General features: G+C 38.0%; 1 protein-coding gene across 5 annotated transcripts in view; it reads left to right on the top strand.

The window, feature by feature from the left end:
* The window catches only part of SULF2 (sulfatase 2), a 159,253-nt gene that overhangs the window by 44,504 nt on the left and 90,360 nt on the right, over window positions 1-24,389 (top strand). For 4 of the 5 annotated variants that reach the window (XM_048072465.2, XM_048072469.2, XM_048072467.2 and 1 more), the window contains one exon: window positions 6,770-6,836. The gene's annotated coding sequence lies outside the window, so the exon portion shown is untranslated. Of the gene's footprint in view, window positions 1-6,769; window positions 6,837-7,621; window positions 7,685-24,389 lie in introns of those variants that run through there. The other variant, XM_013189634.3, reaches the window with a different exon arrangement.

Raw genomic sequence — 24,389 nt, forward strand, 5'->3', positions numbered from 1 at the left:
TTAACTGTTTAACTTCTGGATCTTAAATACAAACTGAAATGTAGTTAAGAAAATGCACTCATAAAATATTTTTTTCTATCAAATTCTGTATTATCATTACAAAACATTCTTGTTTGCTGCTAGAATGATTTAGTCTCCTTGGCTTCTATAAAATAGATTTTGTGCAATTTTTGTAGCTACATTTCTTTTTCCTTTCTTTGGAACAGCTGTTAATCTGAGAAGACTGTCCTTTTCCACTGTGTCCCAGACTAGCTGCAGTTTCTGTAGGTAAGAGCAGTGATGTGTGATACAAACAACCTTAGCCTCTGTGTATCATGTACAATATTTCATTTCATCAAAGATGTCTCAGATACAGGAATGACCAGACAGGCTTACTTGGAAATAAAACATCAGAAAGATAAAAATGGTTACTCTTCTTGTTTTGTCATTTCTGAAATTTTTCTTCAATATATGTGGCAGAATTGAAGGATATGTACGTGTTGCGCATTTTATTCATCAGAGTGTTTGGCCATGGATTTGATAATTCATATTAATTTTGAATTTCTACACAAAATACTTGTTCTTCATCCCTTAGGTGAATATTTTTCCTGGTGTGGAGTCTGTATACCTCTTCATTTTTGTTAATACCTCTCATTAGACCTACAGTTAAGGAAATCTAGACTTCCAAGCCTTAAGGCTTAATATACTTCTTACGAGGAGTTCTAAATACAGTAATTCACATATCATGTCCTTATCTTTAGGTTTCTATACTGCAAAGTTTGGAAATAATATATATTATAGGAGAAGATCCTTGTCTCTAGGAAGAACTTCGAAAGGCATGCTTATCCTTCATTTGAGACATGAGTCACATACATAACTTAAGAATAGACATGATGGGGAAAGAAAGAAAATACACATAGCCACCTGGCTTAGTGTGTCATTACCCTTTCAGACATTTCATGATGATTCTGTGCTGATTGTGTTGCTCCAGATCTCCATAGCAAAAACAATAAGCTTTTGACCTCTCAGCTGAACGATCCACGTGTAATAAAACCTGTGAAAACTGTGGCAAAGCTCACATATTCTCTTCGTGAGTATAATATAGCACCCAGATGAGCTATTTTGTGTTCCGTTAGAAGTAATTCAAGGAAAATTTTCAGGGATTATTGGACTTTGCAATTAGTGCCATCAGATCTTCAAGAAGCAGGACATTAGCTTAACCTTGACAGTTCACAACAACCTCTGCTCACACCCATGCTTTCAATTCTGAAACGATACCACAGCTGTGTGCTGAGAAAACCACAAACACTGTCATTCTGAGTGAGATTCTTGATTCTCTAAAGTATCTTAGTCCCTCAGCATCAGAAGAAAAGCTAATGATATAGCCTTGAGAATGTCCCAGGAAAAAGGAAGATGAAAGGTTTATAACTGTCCCTTGAAAATACAGCGCAACAAGTTTGTGAGAATCTATGAGAAACTGTAAATAATGTTCTTGGTTTTATCGTATTTTTGAAAGGAGGGTTTTTTCCTTACCATCTTCCATTCTCTCTTTCCAAAATGTCATCGTGTAAGGGATGAAGGCTGACCTCTGCTACTTGATTTTCTGCTGGACAATTTTGCGTTTACCTTTTAAATCTCTTCTGGATCTGAAATTTGGAATCCAGAGTTACAGCAATATGATTTGCTTTGTGCTTGACCCTATTTGCAAAGTGTACAGAAACTTGGAATGCTACATGGATCTAGGCAAAAACTATCAGGCTTTCTGAAGCACAGTAAACTTTAAAATCAGTAAGTGATAGCCAGGGCTTCCTTGCTTATGACTAGAAAAGAGATTGCTTCATGTAACAAGCCTAGTTCTATCTCAGGGTGTGAGAGAGGTGGTAATTCACTTCAGGTGTTACCCCATCATCCCCCAGTAGGTGTTTACATTTGAGCTTAAATTATAATACTACAATTATAATACGACTTGAATGCAATTGTGCTTTGAGCAAATTACTGAACTGGTATTTTCACTGTCAAGGTGTAAAACTTCCACTCTACTGCAATTTATTTGCTTTTCCTGACTTAATAATCCTGAAATAATGCACAAAAAACAGTTAACTTCCATTTCACAATTAAGTACCTTACCTACTGCAAAAGTAAATCTTGCTTATTTTAAGACGTAGGAAGACTATTTTAAGTTAATGTTTAAAAACACACAACAGTCTTACCAAAAGATTTTCCCTGTCACTCAATTTGTTATTTATGTGACAAGTGCTCTGTCTTTTGTCGTTGTTGTTCCTTTGTTTTTTGTTTAGATAAGTAGTTTAATTGCATGGAAGCGAGTTGATCACTTTATGCATGTAAATTTTTTCTCATCTCTGGATTGCAACTGGAACCTATAGTCAGGCTCTGCTATCTAGGTAGCTGGAAAGTGGCTCTCAACAGCACCGTGCGATGCCAGAAAGCGCAGGTGAATGTGAAGTGAACTTCCTTGGTTGAGGAAGCACCAAGTCATGTTAGCAGTGGAACTCCCTGCCTCCCCCCCCGCCCCTTTTTCTTGGGCACCATGTTCCTCCATGGAAACAAATGCTGATCATGAGCTGCTTCTTGCTCTGAGAAGTTTAAAGGTTTGGGCGGCATAGGGCAAGACAATGGAAATGCAGTTTATCCTACTGTTTATGCTTAAAATACTGTTACCTACATCATGTGTGTTTTTATTTTGTCTTTTGAATGCATTTCTAAAACTGGTCATTTTTCAGTGTTTTAAAAAGCAAACATCGATGCGAGTCAATGCAGAATATGTTTTCAAGGAGTACTGTTTGCCAGAATCACTGCTAAAAATGAAACATTCTCTTAGGACTCTTAGTATACTGTACCCTGAAGGACTTAAAGCTTTGTTTTAGAGAGCTTTGCCATTAACGGTTGCTACACTACAAGGGGATTGTTCTGATTACAACCCTGTGCAGTTGAGAAGTACCAGAATTGATGGTACGGCATGCTGTCTGGGCAGTGTACTTAATACAGACTTCTTAGTAGAAGATTTCACCGTTCCTGTCAAATTGCACTGTATTACTTCACAAGAAGTCATGGTTTTCCTAGTGTATGCTTAGAACTGAAAAGGTTAAGGTTGCATTTTACAGGTGGTGATTTGAAACAAAGATATAAGTCAAGATTATCCTTTGTGCATTTTTGTTGCTGCTGGTTTAGCAGGTCAAAGGCTGCTCAGCTGGAGGTAGTTTACTCTCCTACAGGGCTTTCAGTACAACAGAACAACTGACTGTTGGATATTTTGTAGGTCAGTGTTGAAAAGACACTGGCTTCAGCCACAGTTCTCAGCAACTCTTCAGAAATCCCAGTTCATTCCTGTCCCCAACACCACTGCCTCCGACGAGAAAATTGGGAGCACACAGTCATCAGCTGTGAAAAGTTTGCTTGTTGGATTAATTAGCCCTGCTCAGATTGAGGGCTTGTTAATTGTGTTTAGCAAAATGTTAGCATGCTTGTTTCTGGAGCTAGTGTGTCATTGCACTGCATTGCCATCTAGACATACCAACGGAATCAGACGTAGCATGTTGTACCGATGAAGTAGGCATGTCACTTGGCTCTTCCTAAGGCATTTTTGCTGTTGTGAAGTGCACATGGTGCTGCAAAGTCTGTCACACGTTTGCTGACCATGGAATGGTGAGTTACAGCATGCACAGCTTTGCTCTTTGCTTTTTCTCTTGGGACAATTCAGGGGCAGCCTATTGCTTCCTTATTCAGATCACAGGGTAGAAGTTGAAGTAATGTAATGACTTGGGTTTGCCCCCTGCAATGATTTACTACAGTGACAGCTGGATAGTGAAAAACGTTATTATTGGTCAAAAATTGGAAATAGAATTTATTGGCTAATGAATGTATTGTGTGTTTTTCTATTCCTGCAAGGAATGCAGCTAGGTAAAGTTTACTGTATTGCTTATAAAAAGCTGGAAGTACACATAATAAAACCAAGAGTAAAGTGAAAACTGGAATTTCCCTGTAAACTGTTTCACCTTCCTCTGATTGTTGAGGAAAGTTACCTATCCTGTTATTTAATGATGGTGGCTTTCGGTTATGCTGGTTCAGTTTGTGATCTTGTCAAAACACAAGAACTAACAGATAGGTCTGTATAATGCTAAGGTCATAAGCTCTAGAAAGTACTGTGTTTGGGAGGTGAAATGGGTGTCAGAGGTCTCACTTACTTAGGGTCTGCAGGTATTTGTCATGAGGATAGTATGTATTGCAGCAAAGTTCAACAAAATTCAATATAAATATGATTTTTTTCCCCCCTGAAGCTTTTGTTATTATGTACTAGAATCCTTGGTGTTGCTTTCCTGCAGCATTCATGGCAGACAATAGTTTCTGTCCTTACTGAAAGAAAACAACTGTAAATTCTTTGGGTTAAGATCCAGTTTCTTTGGAAGTTAGTATTTTGTTTGGTTGTTTGTCTCTCAGTGGATGTATTATCATAGATAACATAATGAATTAATTGTGTATTTATTATTTTATTAGAAAACAGGACTTGAACTTAAAGAGCCAGGCTGAGTAGTTCCCTGCTTGTAGGGTTTATGCTCTGAAACACGGAGGAGCAATGTCAGTGGGTGACTGTGCAGGTGCAACGTGGCTTAATTAGGATGACAAAATACAATTTATACAGGAAGCATACTATTTTTGGATCCTTATGTTGACACAAATCCCTTGTGAATTAAACCATTTAATATATGAAATTGAAAAAGTCCCTCTAATCTTCCTTTTGAATGAGCCGTGAAATAGGATCCGTGAACTGCCTGAAGTGTGAAGAGGTTACTATGGCTTGTTTCCAATATATTTTTATAAGATATTAACAGATCTGCAGTAGCCAGGAGCTTAAAAGGGAACTTTTATAATCTTCCATAAAGTAACGCAATATGTATCTGAAAATCAGACAATTACGTAGGTTGGAAAAGATCGTCAAGACCATCAAGTCCAAAAATATGTCCATTGTTCATGGTAAAAGCTTTCAGTGCTCTTTCTGAAAGTCATCTCGACACTCCCTACCAAATGCATAATGTATTCAACTACAAGGTATCGCTTCCTATGAGAAAGTAGTTAAATAATTCTGTTGACTGTCTGGAGTCACACCTATTCTTCAGGAAGAAAAACCTGCTTGAATTTCATGTCTGCTGTAATAGACACCAGAGTGAAAATGTGATTCGTGTGTAATTACCTCTGTTTTTTGGAAGAATGCTCATATTAAATAAATGCCTCTACTTTAGGACTTTTAACCAAAAGAATTCTAAGTTTGATGCAAGCTTCAAGATAACTGAATAGCTAGGATTTGTATCATGGTAAACTAATTTTGTATTACATTTGGTTTCTTAACACAATGGCAATTTTTAAGCCTTCTGTCCCTTCAGGCAGCATATATTTTGCCAGACATTAAGCTGTTGCTTCTAGCATGCAATCTAATAATGCTAGCAGAATAATAAAATATATAACTTCTCTTAACACTTGTTCAAAATGTTTAAATATTCCTCTTAAAATGAGTAACCTGTTCTTATTGTGACTTGATTTAGACCAAAAAGCTAAACCCAAACAGATGAACAGTAGGAATCACAGTTGCTTCTCTGAACAGTTTTTTAATGATCCAGGGTTTTTCTTTTGTGCTGACTGCTTATAGGTCTGCTTTCCTGTCTGCAGATTTGAGTCTTCAGCACTTATCAAATTCTCAGCCTAATTCTTCTACAACTGCAGTGTGCGTGCTTGCAGATCTGTTTGCTGCACTGCCAGTGTTAATGCTGCAGTGCCCTAGTGGGGCTTAGCTCTGCTTTCCTCAGGTTTATGCATGCAGCAGTTCAACTAGTATCAGCAGAAACTCCGTGGTTTTGTCTGTTTCTGTAGATACTGAAAACTCTACCTCAATACCAGCTCTGCAGATGATTCTAATACAAGAGTCATAGGGAATAAACAATGTGCTTGGAGCAGACTTCTTGATTTAAAGACGGTGTGCTGTTGGCACGTGCCCGAGTCAGAGCCTGCAAGCCTGCGCATGCCCAAAAGAGAGATTGAAAACTGTCCTGGTGAAGGGTATTTGTCTCTCAGCTTGTACTAGTGACAAGAAATCCAGCAAGATTTGGATTCTTTCTGGAATTCCTGACATCGGTTGTAGAAGACCTTGAAAGTGAGCAGTGGCCAAACAGTCCTGGTTTAATAGGAGTGGGGTGATTTTATGCAGAAAGTGTGTCAGGACTAGCTTGTACTATATACTTGGGGGAAAGGGGGACAAAAAAATAAAATGCTCTGGTGTTTTCAAGCAGTAAAGAATTCCTGAGATGTTGAAGTTTTAGGAAAGTAGTCTTTCCTAAAAACTAATCCTCAACAGGGAAATATAAGATTGCATTTTGGAATATTTTGCAAAATGGTGTGGTTTCTTTAGCGATAGTGCTCTGATCTTTGCCTGATGCTTTGTCCAAACACGTCTGTCACATCGGGATTTAACCACTGCTAGTTAATGGTTGCATGGAAACCCTTCCTGCAGGTGTACAAAGTGCTCTTAGTGGCTTAATGGCTACAATTTTTCATGGCCTGAATAAATCAGTACTGTAGAAGGGAGGATATACCAATACTGTTGTGCTGCCTCTTTGGAGGAAACCTTGAATTAAGGTATTTGCCTTTTGTTGCTGAAGTCTGATTTTTGTTGGTTTTTTTTTCTTTTTAATGAGCAGACACTCCTAGTTGTATGTGTAAATACAAGCAAAATTGTACACCCTACTGAATCAGTTACCAATTAGTTCATGGTAATATTTTACAGCTGCTGATACTGCAGAGCTTGATTACTCACCTCTGTGTTCCCCTGTAGAAGACCAGTTGCTGACCTGGTGAGTATAAAACCCTCTTTTACTATGTTAATTCCCTAGTCTCTGTGGCACTTAAAATTCACTCAATTCACTTACTCTGTGAAGAGATTTGTAAATATGTTCAAAGTTTATTTACTGATGACAAGTTTTGCCTGAGGAATAGAGCTCAAAGTTTCCTTTTGGTACACAAATTTTTTTTTTCCTGTTTCTTTTTTAAAGTAATGGAAAGCAAGTAATTTCCCAATAGTTGAAAAAATGTCAAGGTAGTTTAATTTGTTGCTTAGTTGTAGTTTTTCTTTATTTATTTTGATAGTTGATTTTTTGGAAAAGCAGCACTTTCTGTGAAGGACTTGAAAAAAAAAGCATGGTTGTAAATTGGTGTGGTTTCATTAAACTTAACAGATATATTGGTTTCTGCCTATTGATGATAGGGTACAGGAAGGAGAGGTTTAAAATTCTGAATATAGTTCATTGATATTGTGGCTTCTCAAGCAGGTAGTACTAAAATACACTCTGAACTGTATGAAACCCTCATGTTGTAGTTCCAGTGTTCTAAGATCTTAAGATCTGGTGAGATACAACTTCTTAACCCTATCATTTGCCTTATATTGAAGAAAATCTGTCCTGTGTACGTGGCATACTGAATGTTTTACATGTTTTTTCAAGACTTGTGGACCAAGTCTGAAACCAGGGCCCCGAGGCTCTGGTAATACCTACCACCAGTGCAGTGGAACTGAAATACAGTCCGGCTTTCCTTCTCTGATTTTCACTTTTTGTTCTGGAGCGATGCATCCTGCGTACCTCATTCTGGAAGTTAGCCTTGCTGTTAGATGTCTGACTCATGGAAAGATGTTGCAAGAATGACTATTGTGAGTAGCATTTTTTTTTTCAGTATAATGGCCCTAAATGCTGTTCTTCACAATAAAAACAGAGGATAGATTGGTGTAATTTATACTGTAGCTGAGCTCTTGGCCGGGTTGGAATCTTTAAAGCGTGCCCTATTTAACGATCAGTTCATTTACCTTTTATTGGAGCAGGGAAGCAAACATCTGTGCTGCTTTTTTTGCTAATTACCTCTGAAGTTTCTGTTTAGACAAACTGTTCATATCCCCTCTATTCTGTCCTGCTCAAATTCTGTCTTGCATTTTCCCTTCCCAGTTCTTTCTCAATACCCTAAAATTGCTTGGCATGTTTTCTGTTTCTGCCTTTGCCCTCTCTTTCCACCAACTTGTTACTTTGTAATGACAGGTCTAACAAGAGCCTGCTACTTTCCTATGTAATGCAATATAAAAGAACACGGGGCAGAGTGTGTGCAGGTAAGGAGGTGGAAACAAATGCCCAGCAGTGGGTGGAATTAACTCTCTTGGTGGTTGTACCCCTGCTAGCCTGAAGATAGGACCAGCCATTTTTTCCTTTCTAGAGTGTGCAGGGATTGGAAGTTCTTGTAGAAGGGGGAAAGGAAGCTTTCTTAATAAGAAACAACTAGATGAACTAATCGGTATTTTTTTCTCCCTTCTTTCCAATGAACCCAGAGTTTTGTATATACTCACAACATTATTCCAGTGATTATTTTGTTTGTTTGTTTCCTTTCATGTTAGCATGTGTCAATAAATGACAAAATACACTCAGATTGAAATGTAGCCACTTATTAATTACAGGGAATCTGTACTTTGGGGAATATAAGAGTGTATTCCTCCATTGTTGCCATTATATGTGGTTTTATCCCTTGTACAGAGAGTTTTTGCACAATAAGTTTCATACAGTGTTCAGTTCAGGGTGTAACTGAGAAGTGACTTAAATTAGAAGGTAATGGTTTGCTTGTGTTCGGTGTCAGTTTCAGGATTCTACAGCTTTATCTCAACTGAATGTGGACTGCTAGCAATGCATCCTCATTATACTATTGCCAAGTGGCTTCTCTGTCAGTTTATAAAGAATTTGATTCAAAACCAATTTCTTCTCATGACATGGCAAAATTATTTAGCAAAAATGGCTACATGCCACATCCGTAGAATAAAAAATTACGTATATTTATATTTGTGCATTTAAATCGCAACAGAATGACGTTAAAAATATTTGACAAGATACTAACCACACTTTTTTCTGTGTTAGTCTTACGAATTCACGTTACAAAAGTAACTCAAAAGTTACATGCTTGGCCAGTATGGTCAAGATGTTCCAAAAAGATTTAAAAATACCCACTGAAATTAGAGTGAAATTAGAGTGAAATTAAGTAACAGACATGTGCATGCAATATTTAAATATTTTGATATATATTACAAAATGTGTGATATATCAATGGGTTAATTAATGCGACGCTCTTTCCCTGAAAGTCAACAGCAAGGAAAAATGAACATTTGATAAATGTTCTATATGAACATCTGAAAAATCTTTTTCAAATTGGAGTTCATTTGTATGCAGGGGTAGGAGTCTGGGAATGACAGTGACACAGACTTTCTTCTTTAAGCCACTGACTGTTAATGTAACGAAATATTTGCTAGATTCTGACTTGAGTTATTCAGAATAAATTTGTTTTGCACTTATGGAGAGTGCCTGAGTATTATTTGGGACCGTTTATTTATGTTAAAAATTCACTCAACTTTTCCTTAATGTCATCCTGAATTCAGAGCACACCACTTACCTTGGCAAGAGGTGAAAACGTGAATATCTAAATGAGGATAGAGATGTCTTCCAATGTTCTTTCTCCTTCCTTTGTAGCCTTCCTTTAATCTCCTTATGTAGCCTGAGACCATCCCTCAATCCCATGAAATCAATTCTGAACACTAGGCCTCACTGTCTTTTGTGGGGTTTTGGCCTCTGCCTGCTTTCCCAAATTCTTGAAGTGATATGGATGATTCAGAACAAATTGCTCAAACAACTAAGCGCTTGCATTTGATAAATTGATCAAACATGAAAACAGGTAGCCCAGACTGGTTGTGGAAGTTCCATCTTTGAGGAGATTCAAAGTCCTGAGCAGCCCAGTGTGACTTTGAACCTGGCAGAGCTTTGAGCAAGGGCTTGGACCAGGTGACCTCCAGGGAGCACAGCAGTTCTTTCAAAGACATGCAGTTTGGGGCACTGCTGGGAATAACTCAAGTACCTGCAGAAGGATGTGGTGCAGACAGCTGTTTGTTCTCAGGGTGCTTGGCGTGGGTATCATCACACACTGCAGCTCAGGTGGTACAAGGTACAGATTTTTAAAGGTTGGCCCTTGAGGGTCCTGTAGGAGTCACTTTGTGGAAGTGGTTCGTTCCAGCTTGAGGTTCACTTGTTTCTTTGCCTTTAAATTGTTGCCATTTCCTCACTTAGCAAGTTTCACCTTGCAGGCAGTTCTGTGATGGACCATTATCACACTTTGTATGTTTGTATATGAACCTGAATGCATCTTGGTACCATATAGACACTTTGCATCGTCAACTGCCATCGACAGTTTAATCCTTGGAAACTTAAAGATGTGGTTAATAAGATTACCTGTCATGAGAGTGTGATAGCTTCAATGTTTTGAGTGACACTGAGAATTTCTGGAATGCCTAATGAAGCAGTTTTGAAAATCATTGCTCTGACAAAATTAAAACCATATACATATTTTCATGTTCTGGTGCTTCAATACAAAATGCAATCTCTTATCTAGTAGTCAGTATAAACAGTTGCAGGGTGTTTTGGTGATTGGATTTGGGTATATGTTTTTTGTACATTTCATTTTCTAACAAGCCCTGTCATATTGTCATAAAAATTGAGCAACTCTCTTGCTCTTCTATTTAATATTAATAATAAAAATATTCCACTGCAAGAAGTTGAATAAAGATGAGCTAACTTAGTCTCAAAACTTTCAGGTTTTACTGTGAATATTTTAGGCAGCTTGAATTGTTATCTTGTAGGCCAAGGAAGTAATTGCACAGCCTTTGAGCCTGCTTGTACTTAGGAATATGGATAATGAGAAACACTGCAGAAGTTCTCTAATTAAAATAAAATTATTTACAACACCAGCAGCTGCTAGTCATAGAGACTGCAAATTCCTTTATAGCTGCTCCAGTCTGAGGAATTTGGAGCACGTAGGATTTTGCTTTGCTAAAACTGAGGCTTGTGGCAGTAACGTAGAAGCTCTGCTCAGTCTTTTGGAAGTTAAAGAAATACAGCAAAGACTTAAGCGGCTTTGTAGTTTGTTTTTGCTTTTTGCTTGTATGAAATGTTGTTAAGCATTTTCTTTGGTTGATGTACATACTACTTTTCCTAGTATGATGCAGAAAGAAAGGAAGAAAAAACTGCTTAGCAGCTCACATGTGAGCTACTACTGGAGAGAAAGCTATTATAAGCTTAATTCTAAATCACACAGAGACACCACTTTGCTGACCTTGCTATTATGTGTGGCCTTCAGAGGAACAACATCTTTATTGTGATTATTTTCTCCACTGCCCTAGGAGTCTGGCTTCGTGTCCCTTTTTACAGGGAGTTTTAATGGGAAGCAGTAGTATATTTGGCTTCAATCCTTGACTTCTCTACAGCCAATAATCTTGCTATGAGGAGTTACTCACTGAGAAATACGCTGCTCTTGCATGCTCAGATTCAATTTCGTAATACTTGGGTATGCTCGTTGAGACTGTTACAGCAGAGCATATGGTCCTCAAAAGCCACAGCGTTGTCTGCATTCACTGGAAAGATCTGTTTCCCTGGAAAAAATTAAGCAGAAAAGGGTGGGAAGTGAAATCTGATTGATAGTGAAGAGATGCAAATGTCTCTGAGTCACAATTTTGAATTTGAACTGACTGTGAATGAACTGTTCTAACAGCTGAGGTTCTACTGTATTAAGTCCTTAAGCACACACCTTTTGTAGTTAGTTTTATGCTTCTGAAGTTGAGCACACAAGTGTTCTTTTACCTTGCTCCCTTGTGCAGGTATATTATCACTGTGTGTGACCAAGTCGTAAAGGTTTATTTTGTTTTCCCTCATTTGATGTGCAGGACAGATGGAGCTTACTGCAGCAGGTAACTGCAGTACCTTTTTTTTTTAATTGCCCTGATGTCTGGCTTCTCAGGAACTGTACAATAGTGAACCTGAATGAAGAATTATTAACTGCTTTGGTTCTTTTGCGATGGCTATCAATGTATTATCTAAATACTTTGTGACTATTAGAGTAACTTGAAATTGGGTGTCAGTATGACCACCATTTCAAAGAAGGGGAATGTAGGCACAACACAATAAAAATAGACCTGTTCTGAGAAGCTTAGGAGTTTGGGGGATTGATTTATCTAGATGACTTTGCATAGTTATAGCATTTTACAAGATATTTTTCACAAGCACATCTCTTGCCCTGTTTGCAGTTTAGAATGTGCAGTGCTTTGGGGATGCTCAGTTAAACATTCAGCAAACGGTGGCCATTGCAATCTCATCCAAGCTACCAACGGTGCAATAGCTTCCTTTCAGCAATTTCTCAGACATTCAACAGGAGCCGTTAATAATTAAACGCTGATGTAATCATTTACAGTTAAATATATTTTTTGTGGTGGAGGGCTGTTCTCTTACTGCTTGGGGTTTGGGGATTTTGTGTGTTTTGTTTTGTTTGCTTTTGCTGCCCTGTGGAAGACTATGGCAGGCCAGACTGTGAGAAGAGTGTTGGGGACCTGAGGTTCCTACCATAGCATATGGTTTGGTGAGTGAAGTGCTGCACGAGCAGCTTGTTGTCCTCTGCATGTGACAGCTGCCTGAAAGCACAGAGACACATCTTGCCAGCAGCCTCACTAGCTTTTTGCTTGCAGAAAGGACACATCAGCAACCGCAAGTTTACTTTCAAGTTCCAGAGGGAGGTATGCAGGTGTAGTTAAAGGACCCCAAATTCTGTTTCACCACCCCCTGTTTCTCTCACCCTTTCACCTTTGTGGCTTTTAGAAACAATTAACAGCAAATCAGAGCCTCTGTTCTGATCAGAGAGAGAGGAAGCAGGTTAAAGAAATGTGATGTTGGCTCCGTGCCGATAAATTTATGGAGCATTTTAGATGAGTTCTGAGGATAGCACATAAGGATATCGTTCACTGGAGACTAGTTAAAGATGTGTACTATTTCAAAGATTCATTAGGAGGCACTTGGAAGTTGAATGATGATAGATGCTTTGCAAGCCTCTAAGTGTTGCTTTTCATTCTCTTTTTGTTGGTTTACCAGTCCCATATATTATCAAACAATACTGTGATTAAAGTAAAAGCATCATGAAGATGACTGGCAAATTACACTCTGTGACACTTGTACAAGTAAATTTATTTGATTGTTCAATAGGGTGTATATTTGTTAGATAATAGTTGTGATTATTGCTGTCTTTGAGAGCAATCATTACAAGGTATAGTCATTATATCAGTAATGCAAATTCCAAATTTGGTCCTGGTTCTTAGTTCCATGCAGTTACAGCACTGATCCCAGGGAGGATTGAACAGTCTTCACGTAATCCACAGTAGCATTATGTTTTGTTGAACTCCAAATAAATTATACCCGATGCAAACAGCTTTCTATTGAGATAGCAAGCAAGTTTTAGCCATTTGGTATTCCTTGCATGGTCTTTTAACCTTGTTGGTGTTGAATCTTTAATGTTCAGAAAAGGGTAAATGTGATTATGGCCAAAACTGACATTTGTATTATATTTTTAATAGGTTTTGAGTCACTAAGAAAATATTCTAGTACAGTGAGGGATCACAGTAAGCTGTAGGAAGTGAAACAAACACTAGAATATGATTTTGAAGTAACCCTAATACTGGCAAGGGGATGAACTAAGTGATCTAGTGCAGGCAAACACTTCATAGTCATACCATAGTTATGGTCTGTTGGTACAGTTGAGTAGAAATTAGTTATGCATATTTTTTCTTCATAATTTAATTTGTAGCAATGCATGCTGCAAAGAGGTTTTAATACAAACTGAAGTTCGTCATGCATTGTCTCAGGCTGTAGGCAAGGAATTATGAGCATTTATGCCACAACCAAGTACCACTTAAAAGGTAAATTAAATTATTCTTAGATTTCTGAGAATATCTCTGTAGCTGTATAGACTTCTATCTGTTCAAGAACTGCAAAACCTCTGTCTTTGCTAATTTCAGGTTGGTTTTTCCCCTGTCAAGTGTCTGAGTATCTCAGTAATGCTCTGTCTGTTAAGCTGTAATTAATTGCCAGAGACCTGACGGCGAAGTCCACTCTGCTCCAGAACATAAAAACGAGCTGTTTGTTACCTGTAATGTCATGACTTGTTTCCTTGAACAGTAATTGATGTCACTTGTAGATGATGTCTATGAACTTGGAATTGTGTTGTTTATCTGCGATGGACCTTGAGAGGGTGATCTTCGAACCCAGTCACAGTGGTATAGATTACATCTGTAGTGCAAGAATTGTCTAGGGACATAAATTACAGCAATTAAAATTAGCTAGAGGAGAGAGAATGATGCATTATTAATTGGCATAGTCATTAAAGGGCTGCAAAGAACCTAAAAGAGATGCAATGTCAATACTCAAGCACTGAAAGTGACAGACAGCGTACAAAGACCAACAATTGTATTCAAAGCCTGAGGTCATTAAGACGTGGGCAATTACATGGAATTTTATAACTCTGGGCGAAGATTGCTCCAGCATACTAAAAATATGTTAAAACTGAAATTTTTTGACTGTTCATATTCATGTAACTACTCTGAAAGCTGGAGTAGTGCAATTCATTTCTACCTAAATAACAGTTAGTGTTTTATTTTCAAGAAGTTGGAAACAACAAAGAATCGTAATGAAACCGCATCAGCAATATGCTGAATTTAAGCAAGAAAAAAAAATAATTTTTCAGCATTAAATGTAATAATCTGAGCTCATATAGAGAAGGATAAATCTTGTCACGCTGAAGAATGAAGATTTAATTAAGAGTCTCTTTATACTACAGAAACAAAGTCCTGCCTGTGTCGTGCTGAGAAATCCGGCAATCTGACTAAGAGGCTCGTGGTAGCGCGGCTGTATATCAGCTACTTCATTATTCGTAAGCCTGCTTGTCAGGGAGTTTCGGTGATTTACCTATCTCAGCTAATCTGCCATATTGGAAGTATTGCTTGTTTTATAAAATAGTTCATTCATACTGCTAGAAATGTTAAAAGGAAGTGTCTTCACTGAGAGAGAAGTTTTAATAATTGATTCACAAAACAAAGTAAACTTTAAATATTGGAGGTGTTAGGACAGCAGTGTGTTTGTCTCGACATCTCATGAAAGAATGCATTTGTGCCGGATGGAGATTTAAAAAGTCCCAAGTAAATGTCTGAATATTTTCTTACCCAAATCCTTGGAAAGTTTTTGGTTTTGTTTTTCAAAACTTACCAATGCTTTCTTATTCTGCTTGCTAAGAACTCAGATTTCTAATTCATCTCACCCTTTACCCCAAAGTTTAAACACTGAATGTAATTAGCTTTGCTGTGCAGATGCTGAATTGAATGGCCTCTGTTGATTCAGAGAAGCTGAGCAGTGTCAGAGTTCAGTTACTGTGCTTTCAGGAAGGCCTCCTGTTGCCAAAATGAGCCTTCTTTTTTCTTTTTCCAAGCTGCATGCCAGAGTCTGGATCAGCATGCAACTGGTCTCAAGAAAAGCATGTATGTATAGCCCCTGAAAAAGCAATACAAATGTGCAGCTACATCTTCTCCAGCAGCAGCCACCCTCACATGAGTCGCTCCATTAGTAAATTACGGGGCTATCTGTTTGCATCTATTAGGTTTGTACCTGTTCGCTTAAATCGTTGTTTTCAGCATTTATCCTTCTGGGCACTGAGAAGCAAATATACCATGGCTTTGACTATTTAGTCTTCAGCCTGTGGTTAAAAACTATGATATAAGACAGCCTTTCTCCTGCCATCTCTGAGTGGTGTAGTAACAGAGTTTACTTGCTCCAAGTACAATGGTTTAGCGCTATCACTGAATTGTCTGCTTTATTATATCTCACACTCTATTATTTTGGCCTTAGATACTTTGCTTATCTGCTACATCCTCAAAACTCTGCCCTGATTTAACTGCTTAGTAGTCAGAGCAAGTCGAGTGCGATGCAGTCAGTGTACTTCACCAGTTTTGTGCTCTCTGGATGTTTCTATGATTCAATGCACGATGCCAACCAGGAACTGTGGAATTCAAGGTCTCTGGGGGTCTAAGTAGCTAACAAGCTTCCATTATTCCATTCCTGGCTTCCATCAATTTTGCTGTTGCTCTTTTCAGACTATTAGGCTGTGTAGGGAACTCATTGGTGGGAGCTATAATCATGTCAATCATTAGAATTTAGCCAGAATAGTGAATATTCATTTCTAAGTCATACAGGCAAAGAAGTTTGGCTCTTGCTTTTCAAGCGATGTTTGATGTCGAGTGAAAGATGTTAAAGAGGTAAGCAAGAAGGAAACAAAGAATTAAGGCAGACAATTCTGAGGAGGGTTTGTCTGAGTATAACAGGTCCAGAGGCTCAGTGAAGCACTTCTTGTGTGTTCAGCTGCTGTGTAGACATGGGCAATGCAGGATAATGATGCTTTAAAAAACAGAACAAAACCACCAACAACAAAAAAGAAAAAGCCAAGGTGACAGGTTATTTACCCACAGACAACAAGCAACAGACCATAAACCCAAGGGTTTGCTTTACATGAAGAAGCATGTTGCTCTTGCTGTGCGTGTTTGCCACCTTTCCATCTAGCAGGCTGTGGTGAGCCAATGCGGGGGAAGCCGAGGTGTTGTCCTGGGACTTTTCACGTCCTAAAGAGTGGTGCTGGGCAGAACTGGTGCTTGCCAATGTTTTCAGCAGTTTGAATGCTGGGCAGGCGCGTGTTTTGTGAGCCAAGTCGCAAAACAATGGTCACACAGCAATTGGTGGAAACCTTGGCTGTGCTCAGGAGGCCAGCCATGGAGAGCTTTGTGTAGGTGAGGTTCCTGGTTAGCATGTGATGAGCTGTGTATGTCCATCCTGTATGTCACCGGGATGCTAGTGGTGTCCTCTTGGCAAAAAAAATAAACACAGTGACCAATTCAAAATGGAAATACGTGCCTGCCATCTCAGCTGTTTCACCTTGCTCCTTTGGCCCAGGTTTTCTGTAATGCTATGTTAAATCAATTGCATAGAGGAGTAAATGACTTTATTGATTTTATACTAAAAAATAATTTGATTATACGAAAGAACTATTCCAGACTGAATTTGTTATACTGAGATTTACTACCGCTGATTTGGTGTACGGACTGAGCATTTTGCTGCAACTTGCTCGAATTACGAGATATAATAGGGAAGTAACTGTTGTTACTGCAGCACAGCGTACTCTGCAACATCTGACTGCGATAAAAAGGACGTGCCTGGCCACATGGCATCAGGAAAGTCGTATCAGAAACAGTCTTTGTTCCCAGGGGTCTTTGTGTAGAACAGAAAACCACACAGAACATGAACTGATAGGATTATTAAGATGAAGAAAGGTATTTTTGTTTTAAAAATGACATTTCTAAATGTTAGAAATGTCAGTCAGTATTGGGTGAACAGCATAGTTATGTTCAGGCTGCAGACAGCTGCGGAGCCAATTGTTACTTCCTTGGCACTTCTCAAGGCTCCTGCATCGATGTTGCTCACAGCATTGCTACAAGCTGGTTGGACTATCCAGACAAACTAAGAGAACTCATTAAATGACTTGATTGAGGTAGGGTCAAAGGGTGCTATTGACCTTTCATAATGCCTGTCAGATGGGTTGCTTTTTACAGGTATTTAGCACCACCTGCTTCCATTTGAGCAAACGGGCCCTACTGCACACAATTGCTGTAAGTAATACTACCTAGGAAGCAAGAGATATCAAGTAAGGGCTTTGTGCTACAGATAAAACATATCTTTCTAAAGTTCTCTGAAATCACGATTTTGATACGGATTCTGGGACCTTGTCTGATAGTTCTGTTTGTGATGGAGAAGAACACGCTTTACAAAAACTTCTTTACAGAATTTTTGAATCAGACAATTAAAATGAGTCTACCATACATGAATTAGTATACTAGCAATAGTATTTCCTAGGTACTTTCAGCATTTAGCGCAGCTAAGAGCTTTCGCTTTAAACTTTTAATTTCCATTTTGAAAGGGTTTTTATATAACAACTTGCAGGTCCTGTTGATGTTCATGGAGAAGTGACACTAATTTTATTTTCTGATGTTATGATGTTACTTGCTAACACATTGTGGGAAGCTGGCAATGCAGAAAACATGTAGGTATGACTGGGCAAGGTGGGTACAGGGTGGGTACGGGTATGTGACATGACCTGAACTTCTTCCTGCAGGCTGAGCATAGCTTAAGGAGTCATTGACAGTTAAGTGATGTGTGTATAGGGTACACGACTGACACTATGGCTGCAACGCAATGACTTGCACTTCTTGCCTGTAGTAGGAGGTAGTAAAGTATTTTGCTTTAGAAATATATGTATGTTTTAAATATCCTTTGTAATTTACTGTGGTTAGTGTCTTGCTACCACCCCAATCTCAGGCTTTTAGGCAATTGGGTATAAAAGAGCTGAGATCTGAAATGGTGAGGTGCTTAATAAAAAGAGGGGAGATTTATCAGACCATGCATTTTAGTCTCAAGAATATATTTTTCCAGTTTTGCACATTTTAATGATGCAGTACGTAGGGGAAAATACTTCGTTTTAAACACATTGCTTGATAATTTCATCCAATTTCCTCTGGTTCTTACAAGTGGTGAAAAGTCATTCCCTGTTTACTCTCACCACATCTTTATAGATTTCTATCATATACTCCATTACATTTGTAATCTTCTGTTCCATCTTTGCAAAATCCTGATCTATTAACTATCTCCTTCAACAGAAAATACTGCTTAGCTTCCATTATCTTTTTTTGTTGTTCTCTATATTCTTCCGAATGGTATGGTGTTTCAAGATGGGAGGAGGACAGAACTGGATACAGTATTCTGCACGTGGACAAATTATGCATCAATATGGTGACTTAGTTAAGCTTTCTGTTCTGTTCTGCAGTCCTTTCCTGTTAGTATTTTCTGTTGTCTTGTTCAGCATTGCTGAGCATTGAGGTAACTTTTTGACAATACTGTCTGACCAAATTGAAAGTCCTTCCTGAAAATTGGTATCTACTTTACGTCCCCCTGAAATATATGCATAGTTATTCTTGTTTCCTCTTCAGGTACATTACTTTGCATTATTGACTTTGAATTTCAACTACATTTTTTTTATGGCCGGTTATTCAACATTATGAAATTCCTTTGCAATTTTGTCTTAGGTTTAACCTACCATGAATAATTGTTGTGTGAACAAACTGTCATCTAGTTTCAGACTTTTTTCATCCATTCCTAGGACAGCTGTTAATATATTCTGTGACGTCTGTCCCAACACAGATTTCCCCAGGTTCTTTCTAAAGATCTCCACCATATAAACTAAAAATCTATTTTGACCTTTCACTTCCTCTTTCAACCACTAGAGTCACATGCTAGAACTCCTGCCCATGGCAGCTCGCTTATTTAAACAAACAACAAACTTATTGAAGGAATTTTGTTAATCAGATAATTTTTGTCAGTATGTTCACTGACTGCTTCACAGTTTTAATAAGCTTAAGGAGCGGTGACTTACAATTTTTACAATGCCTATACAGACTGTCTTCCAATATATCATATTTATCTGTGTATTACTAGCTGTGCTATTTTATGACATCTTTATTCATGAATTTTGGTCACTATCACTTAAAACAGGCGTAACCCAGCGAAGAATGAGTCTCATTGTGTTTTGTTGTACTGAGCGGAAGCAAAACTGAGAAGAGTAAGTAAAATAGATATGAAGGAGGAAAAAAAATGAAAATAGTATATTTTAAAAGAACAATGAGATGGGGCGTTGCTTTGCTTTAAAAGAGCCGGTGAACATCAAAAGTCCTTTTTCTGACTGTCAATGCTTTGCTGAATTCACATCACTGAAACAGTGACAGTTCATTCCAGCCAAGGATCTTTCTGGAGGGGATGTTTCTGTTTGAGATGTTTTCATTTGTCTCTCATCTTCCTCCCATCCACACGCCTCTGTTCTTTAACTTTTGGTAATGATGCTTTGTGTGGCAGAGACACAGGAAATATGATTTTCTCTGTTATTATAATGCTTAGTTTTAAGGTAGCATCTTATATATGCCATGCAGTACCAATAAATCATCAGTTAGATAGTAGTCTTCTTTCTCATGTGATAATGGAGAATATCTGATTGAAAGAAGACATTAGCCTACCTTTCAGAACTGCTCAGCATGTAAGGCTTCAATTATATTCATTGGACTGCTCAGCATTTCTGAAATTTGGTCCCTTAATACTCAAAATCAATAGGAAGAAATTAATATTAGTGGAAAAATAAATCTGAACTGTGCTGCCAAACAAAGATCTTTTGATTAAAAAGTCTCAAAAAAAAAAAAAAAAACAACTTCCAGAATACTTGAATTTTCTTATTCCTGTCATGGGGGTCATCTTGATGTTAGATTTTATGCGGGCAGTGATACCTCTTAGAGCCAGTTCTTGTCTGAAAAGGTTCAAAAACTTACCACAGGATGAAAAATATTTAAATATAAATCCATTCTTTCGAGTTGAAGTCATTTGGAAACTTGCTCAGGATAAGAGCGTGGGTACTACTGTGTGCAGTAACTTTTGTCCCAGGCAACGTGTGTATGACAGATCAGAGGCGAGCTATGAGCATGAGTGCCCTTGCTCAGGTTTGTTGAGGAGCTTGCTCTAGTTCCATTTAATGTCTCATTTGAGCTCAGGCCTGTAAAACAGGAAGTTGACTTAAAGGCTCTGTTGTTGTGATGGCTTTTTTCACAGCAGTTCTGAATTAGCTGTGGTGGTGAAGGTTACAGATGTGAGGGTGATTGCATTTACATGGCTGTGGTAATCAGCTGGGGATCTCACTGTAAAAGCAAAGTCAGTAAAGGTGGCATATATTTGCATGGGAATTGGTAGCTGATAGATAATGTCTTTCAAGAGGAATAATGTGGACAGATTGCCTTAATGTGAACAGGAGAGGCCAGCCAGCATGCCTTGTACTATGGGATTGTTATTGTGAACAGACCTGTGCTCATTTATCTAACCATGACCACAATGTAACAGACAGAGGTTTCTTTTCACATCTTTTCTGGGATGATTTCTAAAATCTAGAGCAGAAAAGGGTAAAATGTGTGAAATAACTAGTTAGAGATACCCACTACTTCATTTTTTTATTTGCTTTACTGTTTTTCTTCCAAGTATGTAACAGGTGGGCAAAATGGGAATTTATATATATATTTTAAAAAGCAAAAAAAAATGGTTTGAATTGGGGTAACATAATTTAGGACAAAAAAAATGATAATATCAAGGGCAGTAAAAAAAGATGCTGTTCTCTCACTTTTCCTCCTCTCTAAAGAGACAGCATATACATATATATAGCTGTTAGACAAGAAGTTGGAAAATTTTAACCACCATGTTATGCATGTGTATTTTTTCACCACTTTGTCTAAAATGTGAAGTTGGTGTTACCGTGCTGTTGATTTGGAGTTGATAACAATACTTACATTTATTGTTTATTGCATAATTTGCTAGATACTATAGCAGAAATTAAGGCTTTATCTGCAGGCTTTATTCAAGCTATGAATGGAGTTCTCTGACTTCTTTAACTCTTCATTTTTTTTGGTAAGCAGAAAATAAGCCAGCTATCAAAATATTTTACCATGTGTTACTTGCATTGCGTGTTTGCTAGTGGGGTACTGACCAGACAGACACTCTATTTGAGGAAAAAGGGTTATAAGCAACTGAGAACATACTTCAGTGAAATTTCATTATCTGACACTGCTTTAGCAGTGCATGGCTTTGCATTTCTCTTTTTGTGGGAACTTGAAGTTGTAAATCTTCATGCTTAATCTTAGTCTCCTCTTTCCCAGAAATGTGTTTTACTAGGCAGTGCAGTGCTTTGTACTCTGTGGGCTCCTGGGGGTATCCACTTTAATTTTCAGTTTATTATAATTTGCTTTCTTTGTTGACTCTTAATTTCATTTAATCATAACTTGGCACGTTGTTTAGCTGCTATTTCCCAAGGTCTGCAGCTCCCCTGCTCTGGTCATGTCACTTTTGATTAAGCAGTCACAAAGCCCTTTACCCAGCTTATAAAGGGTAAAAGTCAAAAATCAATAATGTGCCAGTCCTCCCCAAGTGCAGTAGCAGTCAGAGGTAAATGAATGATTAAACATGATGAATAACAGTGTAATGGAAGACGTAAAGTAGGGAAAAGTGCTCACTTTAGCCTAAACTCAGAGATTTATTGCTGAGTACTACAAATAATGGAATCATCAATCTTCCAAGGACTAAAAAAGGCATCTGCTGCAGCCAGTTTAAAATGCAGTGAAAGAAATCTTACCTCCTCATCCCCGCCTGTTGCAGTCTTACTCTGTTGTACCAGAACAGATGCTACATAAGGAAATCGGCATGTAAACCTTATAGATAGTTGGGTGGTTTTTTTTAATCCATCTATTCCATATAATAATATCTTGCTGGACAACATGTTTTGTAGATACAGATGAGATATTTTTCAGTATTTCTGTAGTAAGTCATTTGTGCACATGAACATAGCTTTTGCATTTTTCCACTCCAAACTCATTCGCTTGACAGCGATAACTCTATGATTTGTTTTTTCCACTTGTAATACGCTCTAAGTATCCAGCTGTTAAAATACAATGCCCAATTTATAAAATAAATACCCTGTATGGAAAGAAATATCAGTAACTCTATAGAGTTCTGTCCTTTGCTTGAAGTTTCTGAGTGATCTGGGTAGCATAGTGTGGTGTGTGGGTGATGTGGGCTACCAGGAGAATAGCGTAATTCATGGGTGTAAGATGTAATAAGAAAAAAAAAAAAGGCAAAAATTGAAAATTCTTGCTGTGGTGCTTCAGGCACATTTTAGTCTAACTCTGATATATATTATTTTGATTTATTTCTTCTTGCTAGCAAGTACTGGCAGACAGTGAAACTGGAACTGTTTCCTGACTTGGTTGCACTACCACAAATTCTGAATTTCACAAAATAATTTAAAGGCTTTATGGATTTAGCCTGTGTCTGAACTTGGAACAATTTGACTGAGACCCACACTTGTTCTCCTATTTAAGCATCCATCTTCTCAAAAGTTTCAATGCATGTTAAGATGCTAAAGAACTTTCTGAATCTTGGCTTTTGCCAGTATAAGTAGCTATGTTATATATACAAAATAGGAGGTTTCCATTTCTGTGGATCAAAATACTAATTTACCAGTATTGCTTGTTCCAACCTAATAAATATGTGGGCAAAATAATGCAATATCAGTAACTTTGTGTTTTTATCTTTGTTAGGGGTACTGAGGCTTTTGCCAGCACAGTTAGCTCAGATGTTGTGGTTCTGCAGACCTCCCACCTGCTCAGTTAGGTTGGTGAAAGCTGATTGTAGAAATAGCACTGTATCCTATACAGGTAACAAAATTCTGTCTTCCGCTTAACTTCTTGAAACTAAATTATTTGGAGCTTTTCACCATATCTGTCTAATACGAATAGTTATTAAAGGACTGTTAATAAAAACTTCTGATTAAGGTTGCTTAGACTTCGGCAGAGAAGAAAAAACAGCCAGTATCAATTACTGTGAATGTGCCTAAAAGGATTCCACTATTCAAATGTTTATAAGGTACCAAAATGACTGTCATAGTGTCATTTTGTAAGATGGGACTGAGATGCTAATTACACTTCTTAAAACAGGAAAAAAACGAAGATTGCTTAAGGATTTGAAGGCAGAGACTTTTCAATGGTATGGGGCAAAGCTGATGGTTAAGTTAGAGCTTCTAAGAGATAATGGGAATAATTTAGCGATTAAAAGCACTAGACATTGTTGAGCATCTAACTTAATTCTTTGCTTGGCTGTTCACAAAAAAAGACTAACAAGGGGCAGAACAGTTTTCCTTGTCTTGCTCACCGGGGAGCAGGAAAATATAACAAAGTGGAGTGTATGTCAGTGATGAGACAGGGCTCAATGACTACTTGGAGTTGTAGCCTCTCGGAGTTAGAAAGTAGTACATACTGGAGAAGAAAACCTTCCCAGACAGTCCTAGTCCTGCAGGAAATAGCGCTGTGGATTTTGGTTGAAGTTCTTTATTTCAAGTGTTTATTCTTTGCCAGGCCACAAATTTAAATGTCTAAGGTATCTTAAAGCCATCCCTGCCTATTGAAGTGAGTCTGCATTGCAAAAAATGTGTGGGTGTGAACAAGCTCAGGAAGCACAGAATTCTTCTCCTGGGGCAGACATAATAGCAAGAAGTCCCTGAGGACTCTGAACAGCTTCTACACACATCTGGTGCTGCAACCAGCTCTTTCTGTGAAGAAATCTCTGCTGGCAAAACTGGAGACTTTCAAAGGTTCTTCATTCGGTGGGAAAAATAGTGCAGTGATGATGCTTTTGTGTTGTTTTTGTTGGTTTTTTTTTGAATAAATTAAACTCGGTGTAAGGACTTGCTCTGCCATTTAGCATGAGAAACCTTGAGTAACTTTAAACTGTTTTGAATTCAGGAGCTCATAGTTTTCCTATTTCTTATTACTGACCTCGCACACCTTTACATTCTAG

This window comes from Anser cygnoides, chromosome 16, assembly GCF_040182565.1.
Source record: "Anser cygnoides isolate HZ-2024a breed goose chromosome 16, Taihu_goose_T2T_genome, whole genome shotgun sequence".
NCBI classification, from domain to species: Eukaryota; Metazoa; Chordata; class Aves; order Anseriformes; family Anatidae; genus Anser; species Anser cygnoides.